This window comes from Lissotriton helveticus, chromosome 12 (assembly GCF_964261635.1).
Source record: "Lissotriton helveticus chromosome 12, aLisHel1.1, whole genome shotgun sequence".
In the NCBI taxonomy this organism is placed as follows: domain Eukaryota; kingdom Metazoa; phylum Chordata; class Amphibia; order Caudata; family Salamandridae; genus Lissotriton; species Lissotriton helveticus.
Genome location: NC_136073.1, coordinates 616,712,137 through 616,724,932, shown reverse-complemented (window position 1 = coordinate 616,724,932; position 12,796 = coordinate 616,712,137). Strand labels below are relative to the sequence as shown.

At 46.1% G+C, this 12,796-nt stretch overlaps 1 protein-coding gene and 1 pseudogene across 2 annotated transcripts in view; one reads left to right on the top strand and one right to left on the bottom strand.

Annotated features, from left to right (window-relative positions):
* NTRK1 (neurotrophic receptor tyrosine kinase 1) overlaps window positions 1-12,796 on the top strand; it is a 541,605-nt gene that overhangs the window by 364,121 nt on the left and 164,688 nt on the right. The gene's annotated exons all lie outside the window — the stretch shown is intronic.
* Window positions 10,349-10,723, bottom strand: LOC144798840 (nuclear inhibitor of protein phosphatase 1 pseudogene; annotated as a pseudogene).

Genomic DNA, 12,796 nt, shown 5'->3' with positions numbered 1-12,796 from the left:
GTACTCCATTCTGCCAGGCCAGCAGTGGGAGTTTATTAAAAACAAAAATGTAATGTCTCTGATATGTTGGGAGCTTTCTCCTCTCAGCAAGTGACCATCATTTCTATCTTTTCCTGTCCTGAATTTGAATTTTGAATTTAAAAGCATTTATTTAGCGCGCTTATACCCAGCGGTTTCATGGTGCTATAGGAGCTACTACTAGCAACAGCAGCAAGAGGGGCAGGTTAGGCAGCAAAAGCTCTGGAAAAAAGGAAGGTTTTTAGATTCTTCCGGAACTCCAAATGGGAGGTTGCGGATCTGAGTGTCATGGGGAGGGAGTTCCAGAAGACAGGTGCAAGGACCGCAAATTTCGCCCCACCTGCTTTCTTTTTCTTAAAGCGAGGTGTGACCAGGAGTGCCATGTGGGTAGAGCGGAGTTCTCTGCCCGGCAGGTAGGGTTTGATGGCTGAGCATATAAACTCGGGGGCAGTGCCCATCCTAGCCTGGAAGGTGAGGCAACCTAGTTTAAATAAGGCCCGCTCCCTCACAGGTAGCCAGTGCAATGATTTCAGCAGTGGGGTTGCTCGATGGAATTTGGGCAGCCCATGGATCAGGCGGGCAGCCTGATTTTGCACTAGCTGCAATCGGTGTATGGCATAGGCCGGTGCGCCGTTATAGATTATGTTCCCATAATCAAGGCGCGAGAGCACCATTGCCATCACAATTATTTTCAGTGCCGGGAGGGAGAAGAAGCAAGATATCTTCCTAATTATCCGGAGGGAAAAAAGCAAGAGGAAACCACCGAACTGACCTGGGGGTTTACAGATAGTTGGGAATTGAGAAAGATCCCAAGGGTTTTAACTTTAGGAACCGGGAGGGGGGGGACACCAAGTGAAGGGGGCCAAAACGAGGGGGACCAGGGGCTGCAACCACCTCCTGTCAAGACCAGCTCTGTCTTGTCAGGGTTGAGTTTAAGGTGGTTGCAGTTCATCCAATCTTGGATGAATAACATAACGGTTTGAAAATTCTGAACAGAGGAGGGGGAGTGAGAGAGATTAAAGATAAGCTGGAGGTCATCGGCGTAATTAAACACCGTGACCTCGAGCTGCTGCAATGAAAAAATGAGGGGATAGATGTATAAATTAAACAAAAGAGGGGATAAGGAAGAGCCCTGAGGGATGCCGCACTCCACCTTTCGTGAGGAGGCAGTAAAACCAGCGAGATGAACAGCCTGTGCCCTGTCACACAGGAAGGAATTGAGCCAGGAGAGGGCAGAGCCCTCTATGCCCGCCGCCCTGACACGAGTGAGAAGAATGGAATGATCCACCGTGTCAAAAGCGGCGGACAGGTCCAAGAGAACAAGCGCTTGCGGGAGGTTGATGTCAATACCCTCGCGGAGTCCGTCCATCACTGAGATCACTACCTTCTCTGTGGAGTGTAGAGGTCGGAAGCCCGCCTGGCAAGGGGAGAGGCAATGATTTGCCTCCACATAAGTGCTCAGGGTACTTGTGACGTGGGTTTCTAAGACCTTTCCCAAATAGGGCAGGAGGGAGATGGGGCGGTAATTAGCTGGGGACAAGGGATCAGCGCGAGTTTTTTTTAAGATCGGGATGATGACTGCTGATTTGTGAGAGGAGGGAACCACACCATTGCTTAGTGAGTCGTTAAGAAACGTGAGGGAAGGGGTAGGACAGGCCGAGAAGATCTCTCTTAAAACATGGGCGGGACCAAAATCCAAGGGGGAGCCCGACTTCACCCGTCGAAGCAGAGGGAGGAGTGAGTCCTTGGTCAGCAGAGGAATGCTAGCCAGTTTGGAAGTAGAGGGGGGAGGGGGCGGGTTAACAAAGGTTAGCGAAGGAGGTGGTATATTACTTTTTATCTGTGTGACCTTCTCGATGAAAAATTCATTTAGCGAATCGCAGAGATGTTGAGAGGGAGGGACTGTTGTCGTAACTCTATCGGATGCTGCCAGTTCATGGACGGCAGCAAAGATCTCTTTGGATTGGGACTCTGCCGCTAAAATCCTTCCTGAGTAGTATTCTGTCTTAGCCTCAAGAATGCCTTTTTTGTAAGTCTGTAAGGCAGAATGGTATGCGGATTTCAGTAAAGGGCTATAGGCTCTCCTCCAAGCTCTCTCAGCTCTCCGTGCAGCTAGTTTTTTCACCTTAAGGTCAGAGTGGAACCACCTATTAGCTGCATGGGCTCGCTTAACCGTAATCCGCCTCAGGGGAGCGAATTCGTCGCCCGATTGAATCAGCCAATTATTGATGGATTCCAATTGGTCTGAGGCTGCAAGGCCTGAGAGGACAGGGCTGGACTCGGACAAGGACGAGCAGAGGGACGGCATATCGGCTTTGCCCCATTTCCTGATCCAGGTGTTCTTGGGGAGCGGGGGCTTAACCTCAGGGGATAGTGCAAGGGAAAAGGAAATGAGAGAATGGTCCGACCAAGGGCAGGGAGAGATGGTGGGGGGCGTTGTAGGGACATTTAGGGCCCAGATTTGGTCCAGTGCATGACCATGAATATGAGTGGGGCTATGAATGTGAGGTACGAAGTTGAGGCTAATCATGAGGTCAGTTAAATCCTTGGAGTAAGAGGTTTCGGCGGGGTCGTTAGGCCAATAATTAAAGTCCCCTAGGACTAAGACTGATGAATTATTTATCGCCAGAGTAGCCAGGAGATCTTGAAAACTAGGAATGAAAGATGGAGTGAGTTGAGGGGGGCGGTAGACAAGGACGCAGGTCAAAGGGGTTTGGTATGAGGTCGAGCGCGCTACCAAGTAGTCAACTTCAGGGATTATAGGAGAGGGAAGGATCTGAAAGTGCAAGTCAGCACGAGCTATCAAGGCTACTCCTCCGCCCGTCTTGCCCTCAGGCCGATCCGCTCGGATGGCAGAATGTGAAGGGGGCAATGCAGCTAGAACATTGGGCAGGGAGTCCGCTCTGAACCAGGTCTCGGTTAAAAACAAGAGATCAGGTTCATGCGTGTCAATATAATCAAATAGCTCGTACTGATGTTGAACAGCTGACCGGGTGTTAAGTAAGGCAGCTGAGATGTTAAATACCGGTATTTGAGGATTGAAGGAAGGGGGTGGGGTGGGGGGTAGGGTAGAAGGCAAAAGTGTCAACTGGGTAACAATCTCCGGAGGAGAACAAAGAGACGAAGTAAACAAACCAAGGGAGGTCACACGATTGAATAAAGTGAGAGGAATGGTACCAGGGGTCCAGTAGGAGCAAAGCTGTGATGGAGTGTATCTAATCAGCTGAGCAGAGTGGGGTGCCCCTAGCCTCGGTCGGCCGCGGACGGGCGCAGACGGGCTCGACTTTGGCGCAACTTCGGCGCGAAGTCGACGCTCCCGCTGCGCTCGTCCGCTGCGCTTCCACCAGGTCGCCATTATATCCAAAAGGGAAGTGAGCCACTAGACCGCTGACCTGCGCGAGGGAGAGGCAGGGCAGAAGTGGGGTAGGGTAAGAAGTGGTGCTCGATATTGCGACCCTCCGCACAAACAGCACAATGCCGGGGCGGGACGGGGTCCAGAGCAGAGGAGACAGGTAAGACAAGCCCCAGCCCAATATTTTATAAAATACAAATGCACAAATGCGCGTTAGCGCTGGGTAACAGTTTCAGAGATTAAAACAGTGCAGCTAGTAATCAGCTGTCTAAAAGAATTTAAAACGAACTACAGCGCCGTGACACGCCAGCAGCCTCAATCGCCGCGCTAGTTAAATTGTGTCAGAGATTATGCGCTAAATATAAGCTCAGGACAGCAGCCACTAGACCGCTGACCTGCGCGAGGGGGAGGCAGGGCGGAAGTGGGGTAGGGCAGGAAGTGGTGCTCGATGTTGCGACCCTCCGCACAAACGGCACAATGCCGGGGCGGAACGGGGTCCAGAGCAGAGGAGACAGGTAAGACAAGCCCCAGCCCAATAGTTTATAAAATACAAATACACAAATGCGCGTTAGCGCTGGGTAACAGTTTCAGAGATTAAAAACAATGCAGCTAGTAATCAGCTGTCGAAAAGAATTTAAAACGAACTACAGCGCCGTGACATGGTCCTGGAGTGCCATGCTTTCCCTGGCATTCTCAAACAGGAAAGAATTACCTCCCAATGTTCACTCTACAAAGGGCAGACAGTCTGAGGTACTTTGCACAAAGGCTCAAAACCACTCGGACTTTCATTCAAAGGTCCAAGACACAATCTAGTTAGCCAGCAATCACTTAAACATATGCCTCTCTACCTGTTCAGGTAGGAAATTTTCCGGCTTGTTGTCCACCTGTACTGCAGACATTTACCATTGATAAATGGAGTGCAGATACTCCCCTTGGGTTCAAGGACTATGGTTGATTCGTCCTGTCTCAGCTCTTTGCAGTCCTCCTCTTCTAGATAATGTTTTCTTTGTTCAGGCACAACTCCAGCACCCCTTCACAGCAGTATGTCAGCTCTTTCCCAAAAGGCAGCTCCTCCTGGTAGGTTGCAAAACTTCCAGATTCCTGTTGCAGAATCAGCCAAAAGGGAGTTGTCAATCAGAGACGCAAACCGTGGTGTGGGACCCCAAATTCTGTTTCTGCCCTATACTTAGAGTGAGTTTGCAGAAATAGAGCCTGATTATGAGTATGGCAATCCTGGGACTGCCACACTTGTTGTGGCAGTCCGACTGCCACCACCCTGGCGGTTGGACTGCCGCATTGCAATGGTGGCGATGGGACTGCCACAATGCCACCACCAGGAACCAGGATCCCACGGCGGTGGCAGTGTGGAAAGCAGGCAGGAATCGTGGCAGTCGCAATGCTGGCATTTCTGAGCAGATTCTGACCTGCCTTTCCACCAAGCATTTCATGGTGGGGACCTCACCATGAAATTCTTGGTGGAAAGGCATGGAAAGGGACCCCCAATTGGGCCCCTGGGCAAATTTGCCCATGGGGTCTCATTCTGTGTCACATGGTGCACTCAGGTCACACACATGATTCTCAGGCAAAAACAAATCCAAAGGCAACAGAAACTTTCTATGAGGAACTCTAGGAAGTCATTCGTGATTTTTAGAGCCATGGATGGGGACTTTTCATCCCAAAACATAGAAAGAGGAATGCTGAGTAAGCTAACATACATGACACAGCCACAGAAGTGCCTACAGTGCATCCACCTCACTGCAGGGTGCACTGCCGACTCAAAGATCCCTTCTAGGCAGGCGGGTAACTCCAACAACGGATGGCCATTCTCCCCTTGGTATGCCTAAGATGATGGCCTTCACTGATCCAGGTGTTTTGCTGGAAGTACCACAGTCTTAAAACCCCCCAGAGATGGCCCTGGGGGCTTAACAACTTGTGTGAGAAGCCTAGAGCAACAGAGCTGACATCAAATTTCATCTGATTCAGGCACCCACTACTAGGCTTTCTGTCCACTTAATTTCTGTATGCCAAAAAAGAGAGAGCAAGTGAAACAGACAGAGAGACAGAGAGCGAGAGAGAGAGAGATAGAGAGAGAGAGAGAGAGAGAGAGAGAGAGAGAGAGAGAGAGAGACTTGCTTGTGTGTCTTAGAAAAGGGCTTCTTTGACCCTTACCCATGCTACATAATCTTCGTGTTTGGCTCTAAAATTAAAGAGACACTAAGGGGCCCATTAGGATGGTGGGCGGTTCGCCCCGCCAGGCCGGCGGTAGCCACCACTGGCTTGGCGAGGGCGAACCACCCGCCATCCATCCCGAATTGACCCCCCGCCATATTAGTATGGCTGGGGGGTCCACGGCAGACGGAAAGACCGTCCGCCGCTTTTCCGCCCCGGTCGCCTTGTGGCCGGGGCAGAAAAGATTTTATATGGTGGGGGGGACTATCAGACACCGCCATTCATATTAGCATGGGCTGTGGGAGCTGCTTTTCCGTGGTGGCAATGCTGCCACGGAAAGGCAGGCGGTCTTCACTTTGGGGCCCCCCTGCGGGCCCCCATGGTGAAGGCAAGGTGGGGGTGCACATGGGGGGTACCTGTGGTACCCCCCTGCATTTGCATACACAATGCGGTAGGCACCGCGCGGTGCCTGCCGCTTTGTGTATGCAAATGCATCACAAGCATTTTTAGCATTGTGGAGGGCGGTGCTGAGAGAACCGCCCGCCACAATGTTAAACATGCATGATGCGCCCGCCACTGTGGCGGGCGCATCCTAATACCCCCCACGGGACCCCCGCCCTTATGGCGGGCGGTCCCTTCCCCCGATGGGATGGTGGGCTGACTACATAATTTGTACAGCTTGGTGTTGCCTTTCTTTGTTAGTCCAAAATTCAGTAACAATCATACTTCAAGTGGACAGCCTTAGAGTTTTTTGCTGAAAATGCTGGTGAAATTAATGTTGGGGAAAAAGGGTTCTTCTTTGATTAAATACCATAAGCGCAAGGTTACCTTCTCAGGAAAAGATCGAGCCACACCGATCCGGTACTTCAATAAAGTTTTATATTCACGGGCAAAGTAAACAGACGTACTTCGTGCGCACATGCTCTTGGTCACATGACCAGGGTCCCGAATCATGTGCACAAATACTGGCGTTTTGATGGAAATGAAAGTCAGACTCTGGGTTTCCAACATCACCCAGAGTCCTTGGCATAAAATAAATCATGTCAATATTGTTAATTCAAACAATAAATTAACACATATGCTTCACTGAGCTTTATGGTAAAATGTTGAAACACATATACAATATTTAATCATGTGTTTACTCGATGCTGTGTTTCAACATATCTTTGGCAAAATCGTGGGTTTAGTACCCTCTGATCACCTGATAACACATATCATTGTATATATGGGCCTACACTGGGAGTAATTAAAAAGTTATTGCAATAATTTCTTGCGGCTAAAACGGATCTAAACAGCACTCTAGTTACCAACATAAACAGATGTTACTCAGAAATGTGTTCTTGGATATTGTATCCATTCTAATCATGCATGACATACAGTTTGTGCACAAAATAAAGTTTCCACTCGATACTCTCTTAGTACATACTCATGCAGTGTTATCACTGTCTAGGGTTGTTCATTCCAAGAATCGTTCAAAAAATCAAAGGAGAGTGCATTTCATTTGACTAAAATTACCCAACTCCGTGCTCATAACTCTTATCAGTGGTGTTTGACTCAATTTTCCGTGCTCATAACTTCTATCGCTGACGTGAGACTCAATTACTCATTCATAAATGAAATAATCTGATAAGATAAAGAGAGAAAGAGAAAACCAAGGTTAGATGGAAATGAATCTATGCAGAGCAAGTTGTGCATTAATCAAGTACTGGTCTATAACGTCCTATAGATCCTATGGATAGCTCATCAATTGTCGGCTATATCACAATATTTTAAATGATCAAAGATTATTAGCTCCATCCAGTTTCGGCGATCAGTACCTATTGAAAAGGTAGCCTACCATAATCTCATACACGATAAAAAAAGGGAAGGGGTTATTCAGAAAAAAAGGGGGGTTAGTTACATCAAAACAATTCGGAACTGGATTTCCTAACAGGTAGCGGGAGGCAAAGTCATATAGTTCTATTACAGATGTATATACATTTCTTCATCGATATTCATCCCTATCGGGGCAACACTTACTGCTTGGAGAATGAATCTTGATTCTGCTCTGCGTAGGGCCAATATTCTGTTACTCCCTTTGGGATTCTTGGGGATTGAGTCAAGCGCAAAGTATTGTGCCTGAGTCCAATCTCCATCATGGTGTTTGTGGAAATGCCTTGCTGTGCTATAAGAGAAATCTTTATGGGTGATTGCTCGCCAATGTTCTAGTATCCGCTTTTTTACAGGGAAGGTTGTGGAGCCTCTGTACCACTTGTCACATGGACAAGTTATGACATATACTACATGATCAGTTTCGAACTGGATGTTCTTGTGTATCTTCCATCTTTTGTTGATTCTATTCAGTACCACCTCCCTCACATTCACACTGTGGCTACATGCTTTATGTTTCCCACATTTGTGGAATCCTCCTCTTGCTGTGAGCCAAGATTGTTTTTTGGTCTCTAGGTGGCTTCGTACAATCAGATCTCTTATAGACTTGCCTTTTCTGTACGTTATTGCTGGATGGGGGCCTAGTTTGTTCTTGAGGGTTTTGTCTTGCAACAAAATATCCCATCTTTTTCTCACGATCTGACTGAACTGTGGGTATTGTGTATTATAGGTGGTTATCAGTCTGATTGTAGAGTCAGATTTCTTCTGGGAGTTTTTAGGTGCTTTGTACAGTGTGTCACTTTTTTCGATAGTGTCAACCCTCTCTTTCCCTTTCTTAAGCATATTGGCATGATATCCTCTGGTTTTAAATCTTTTGAGTATTTCCTTTTTGTTGTTGTTGAAAGTCTCCTTTGTGCTGCAATTCCTTTTGGCGCGTAAAAATTCACTTAAAGGAATGGCCCACCTGAAACTGGGCGGATGGAAACTCGAGGCATGGAGCAGTGAGTTCCCAGCGGTTTCCTTCCTGAATATCTTTTTTTCTATTTTGTTGTTTATCACTTTCAGTTTGATATCCAGGAAGCCTACACTCTCCTGACTGTGTTGCATGGTGAATCTCAGATGCAGGCTATTCTGGTTCAGTATTTCAATGAACTTGAAAAGATCTCTCTCATTGCCTTCCAAGACAAAGAAGACGTCGTCTATGTACCTTAGCCATATGTTGACCACATGACGGTCAACGAGTTTCGGCTGTTGCCTTCGACTGGACCATAGAGTCCCAACGTCTAGACTGTCTATTTAAAAGAGACTAAGTGCAAGGATCCCTCATTTGTGTTGATTAAAAAATAGACTAGACCAGTAACCCACAACAATGTTCTTGGCGGATAGTGGACACCATTTTTCCACTTCTAGTTATGTTTGTTAAGTACAATTTATCTATCTATTGGACATAATTGTGGAAAACCTTTGAAGAGTCATCTTCAACTGACAAGGGAAAAAAAAAAAGAACTTCAGGATATTTGGTACCAACTGGCGCTTTAAAAGACAACCCCCCAGATGCATCAACAACCCAATTTTCGATTCCTTAATAGCGAAAAATACCGATTCGCTATTAAGGAATAGCAAAATGGAATGCATCAAGAAATCACAAAAAAAATAGCGATTTCTTGGAATTCCTTAATTGCGACTCGCAATTAAGGAATACCTCCCCATTCATTCCTATGGGCCTAGAGGCCCAAGGGAATGAATGGGAAGACAATCTCAATTTGCGAATCGCAATTAGCGAATCGCAAATTGAGATTGCGATTGCAAGGGTGCAGGGGTGTCCAAAGGACACCCTGTTGCACCCCTGAAATTGTTCTGTGCACATATGTTGCACACACACATGCCCTTAGGGCATGTGTGTGCACAACATGAAACTTTGAAAAATGCACTAAGTTTTTGCAAATTACCATGAAGTTGTACTTCATGGTAATATGCGTGCCCTATTAGCGAATTCGCTATTTTTAAAATTTTCATGCATTGCATTTAAGAAATCTCAATTTGAGATTCCTTAAATGCAAATAATCGCAATTTAGCGAACTCTCAAATTGCGATTTTTGTATTTGGGATGATGCATCCCAAATGCAAAAATACCGGTCGCAAAGGGGAAGATTCTGAGAATCTGCCCCTTTGCAAGCTGATTTTTGCTTGATGAATCTATGCCAATACGCTGAACAATTTCGTAGCTGACTTGGGGCCAGATGTAGGTAAATATCATTTACCGATTCTAAAATACTGAATTTTACTGATTCGGTATTTTAGAATCGGTAAATGGTATGTTGCTAATGATTTGGTAAATTTGACCGAATCGGTAAAATTCGATAATTACCGATTCGGTATTTACTGATTCGGTATTCCCCATTCATTCCTGTGGGCCTAGAGGCCCATAGGAATGAATGAGAGTTACCGATTCGGTAAATACCGAATCGGTAATAGGGGGTAGACTTACAAGGGTGGCAGGGTGTCACATTCACACCCTGTTGCACCCCTGAATAGTGAATGGGTGCACATGTGGCACACATACATGCCCTAAGGGCATGTATGACTGCCACATAGCACTGTTAAAAAAGCACAAAATTGCCTTTTTAAAGTTTTTCGTTATTTACCACCAACTTGTAGTTGGTGGTAAATAACGAATTCTTAAATGTGAAAAGCACTCACTTTAGTGCTTCCTACATTAAGGATTCGGTAATTTACCGAATCGGTATGTTAAGAATTCGGTAATTTACCGATTCCTTAAGTTACCGATTCGGTAAAATACCGAATTTTACAATCATGCCACCTACATTCCAAATGCCAAATACCGGTCGGTAACGGCCGAAATTCGGGAATTGGGCGACTTACATCTGGCCCTTAGTCCTTAAATCTGCCCCAGCCATTGCTATAAAAAATGACACCATATTAAATGAGTAAAGGAGTTGTTTTTTTGCCCACCTAAACATCCTTGGCATACTTCTTTTTCTTGGGCTCATTGACAGCTTCAGCTTCGAAGACACCGAGGTTTGGAGTTGGGTTGAGGTTCACAGTCACTGGCGTGACTGGAGTTAAGTCCACCTCTGGAGCATGGTTGGAATATGGCATGCCTCCAATCAGTGCTGTCCCATGCACATTGTGACACTGTGTACCTACCTCCCCATGAGTTGGAGGAAGTCTGCCATATAATCTGGCACTGTATGGGAAATTCTGCATGTGCCTCCCAAAAGAATCATCCAAGCTCAGTGATCAAGGGCTATCCACCCTTTTCTTTATCACTGGCACTATGTCTGTCTGGATCATATTTCGGAACCAACCAACTGATGAGTCAACAAACTCAGGATTGATAACTTAATCAGCTTCACTGAATGTGACCCTCGAGTTCCACTGCTTTCGCTTGGGTCTCTGAATGTCCTAGCTGCCTTCTTCTTTGAGTGTGGATATTCACTTTTTGTTGGCTGCATTAAACTCTGTCAGGTTATCTAGTTCTGTCTCTGCCTCTGCCTCTGGGAGCCCCAATAAACTATTGAGTTCTTCATCCTCCATCCCATATAATGTATCTTCTCATCAATGATCAGCTTCTCTATAGGTTTTTCTTCTTTGACTACATCAAGATGTAAACCAGGTGGAGCTTTGCATGCCCAGGATGGGCAGTCAAAAGACTGCTTGTTCAGATTAGGGTCTCCAGTCATTTTGTGAGATTTGCTGTTTATTACATGAAGCATACTCCCAATTAAGGCTTTGTCAAATTTAGGGGCTACATTTTAAGTTTCCTGTAAACTTTCTTAAGTCTTGCCAACTATATGAACATACTTTTTTCCACAATACTCGAAAGACATTTGCAGCGATCAAAATTAATGAATTTGCAACTTAACAAAGTGCATGATTTATTATCTTTGAGTAATGTCTCTCACTGAATTTTAATTTAACAACCCCCATAATATTTATACTTGAATACTATAGGTAATGGAATATTTTGCTTTAAATCCGTTCAGGTGGCAAAGGTAAACAAAAAGAGGGAGAGTGATATTGGTTAAGAAGAGAGGCTTCCCTGTTGTGCATCATTGTGAGTGCATCTGGGTGTATGAATGTGAATGAGGGCTCTAGTTTTTGTGAAATAAGGGACCCTCACTGGTATTTGAGAGAGACAGGAACACCTCACCATCTTGATTTATATTTAAGCAGACACTCTGGGATGGTGGTTAGACCCAAAATGTCTTCAAAGTCAGTTTCACTAAAGAGGCTAGTCAAAGATGGGTCCATGCATATACAAGCCACAACTCTCACCTCTTATTCCCTCACACTCTTGACATACTGAGCTCCACATTCACTTCCATTTTATGACATTTAAATTCACAATAAGTAATCTATCCTCCACAAGGATGGGCCACACAAAGGAGGTGAACAGCCATCTTTAGAAATAAACACCTGGAATTTTCCATTTGAGTTACTCCCAACAATCTTTACCTTTAACCGTTTTCCAATTGCAATCAACCCTAATTATAACAGTGTTTCCACTTTGTCTGCTGTTCCCACATCAACGGTCTTCCTTCTTGATCACTTCTAAAAACTCAGCTCAATAATGTAATTATACTACTTAAACAGCATCTTTATTGGTGATTCCGACATCCCCTGGAACACTGCTAAACCCCCTCACAGTGAAACTAAAGATAATCTGTGCGCACCAAAACCTCATGCAAAGTATCTCCTAAACACTGCATAAGAAAGGCAACAACCTCAAACTGAGCATAATCAAATTCATTGTCATAACACTGGAGGATCAAATTATTTTTGAGTGGTCTAATTACCAAGTCATTCTCTTTCAAACCTTGGAACACGACGTCCAAAAATAAGGTATATTCAAACCCATCTTAGGAGGTGATTATGATGTCGGGCAGATCGCCACCGCCCTGCCGGCGGTGGCGATCCGCCCACCCTCACAACCACATTATCGCCCCACCATATTACCATGGTGGGGGGTACCACGGTGGACAGAAAGTCCGTCCGCCGCTTTTCCTTCGGTCGGAAATCATCACAATTGCCGGACTTAACTCGGGCATAATATGGTGTCATCCATATTATGATGCCTGGTGGTAAAGGCCTTTCCATGGCTGTGATGCTTCCATGGAAAGGCTGGTGGGAATTGCTTTGGGAGCCCGTTGCGGGTCCCGGGGTGGTGGGGCGCTGCACTTGGGGAGTATGGTACCCCCCTTCATTACCATGCACAAGGTGGCAGGCACTGTGCGGTGCCTGCCACATTGTGCAAGGCAATGCACAGCATGCCTCTGTGGCATTGGCTTACAGCAGCACCTGCCCCAATGCTGTAGATCTGGAATGCGCCCGCCAGGGTGGCGGTTGCATTCTAATTGGCAGTGC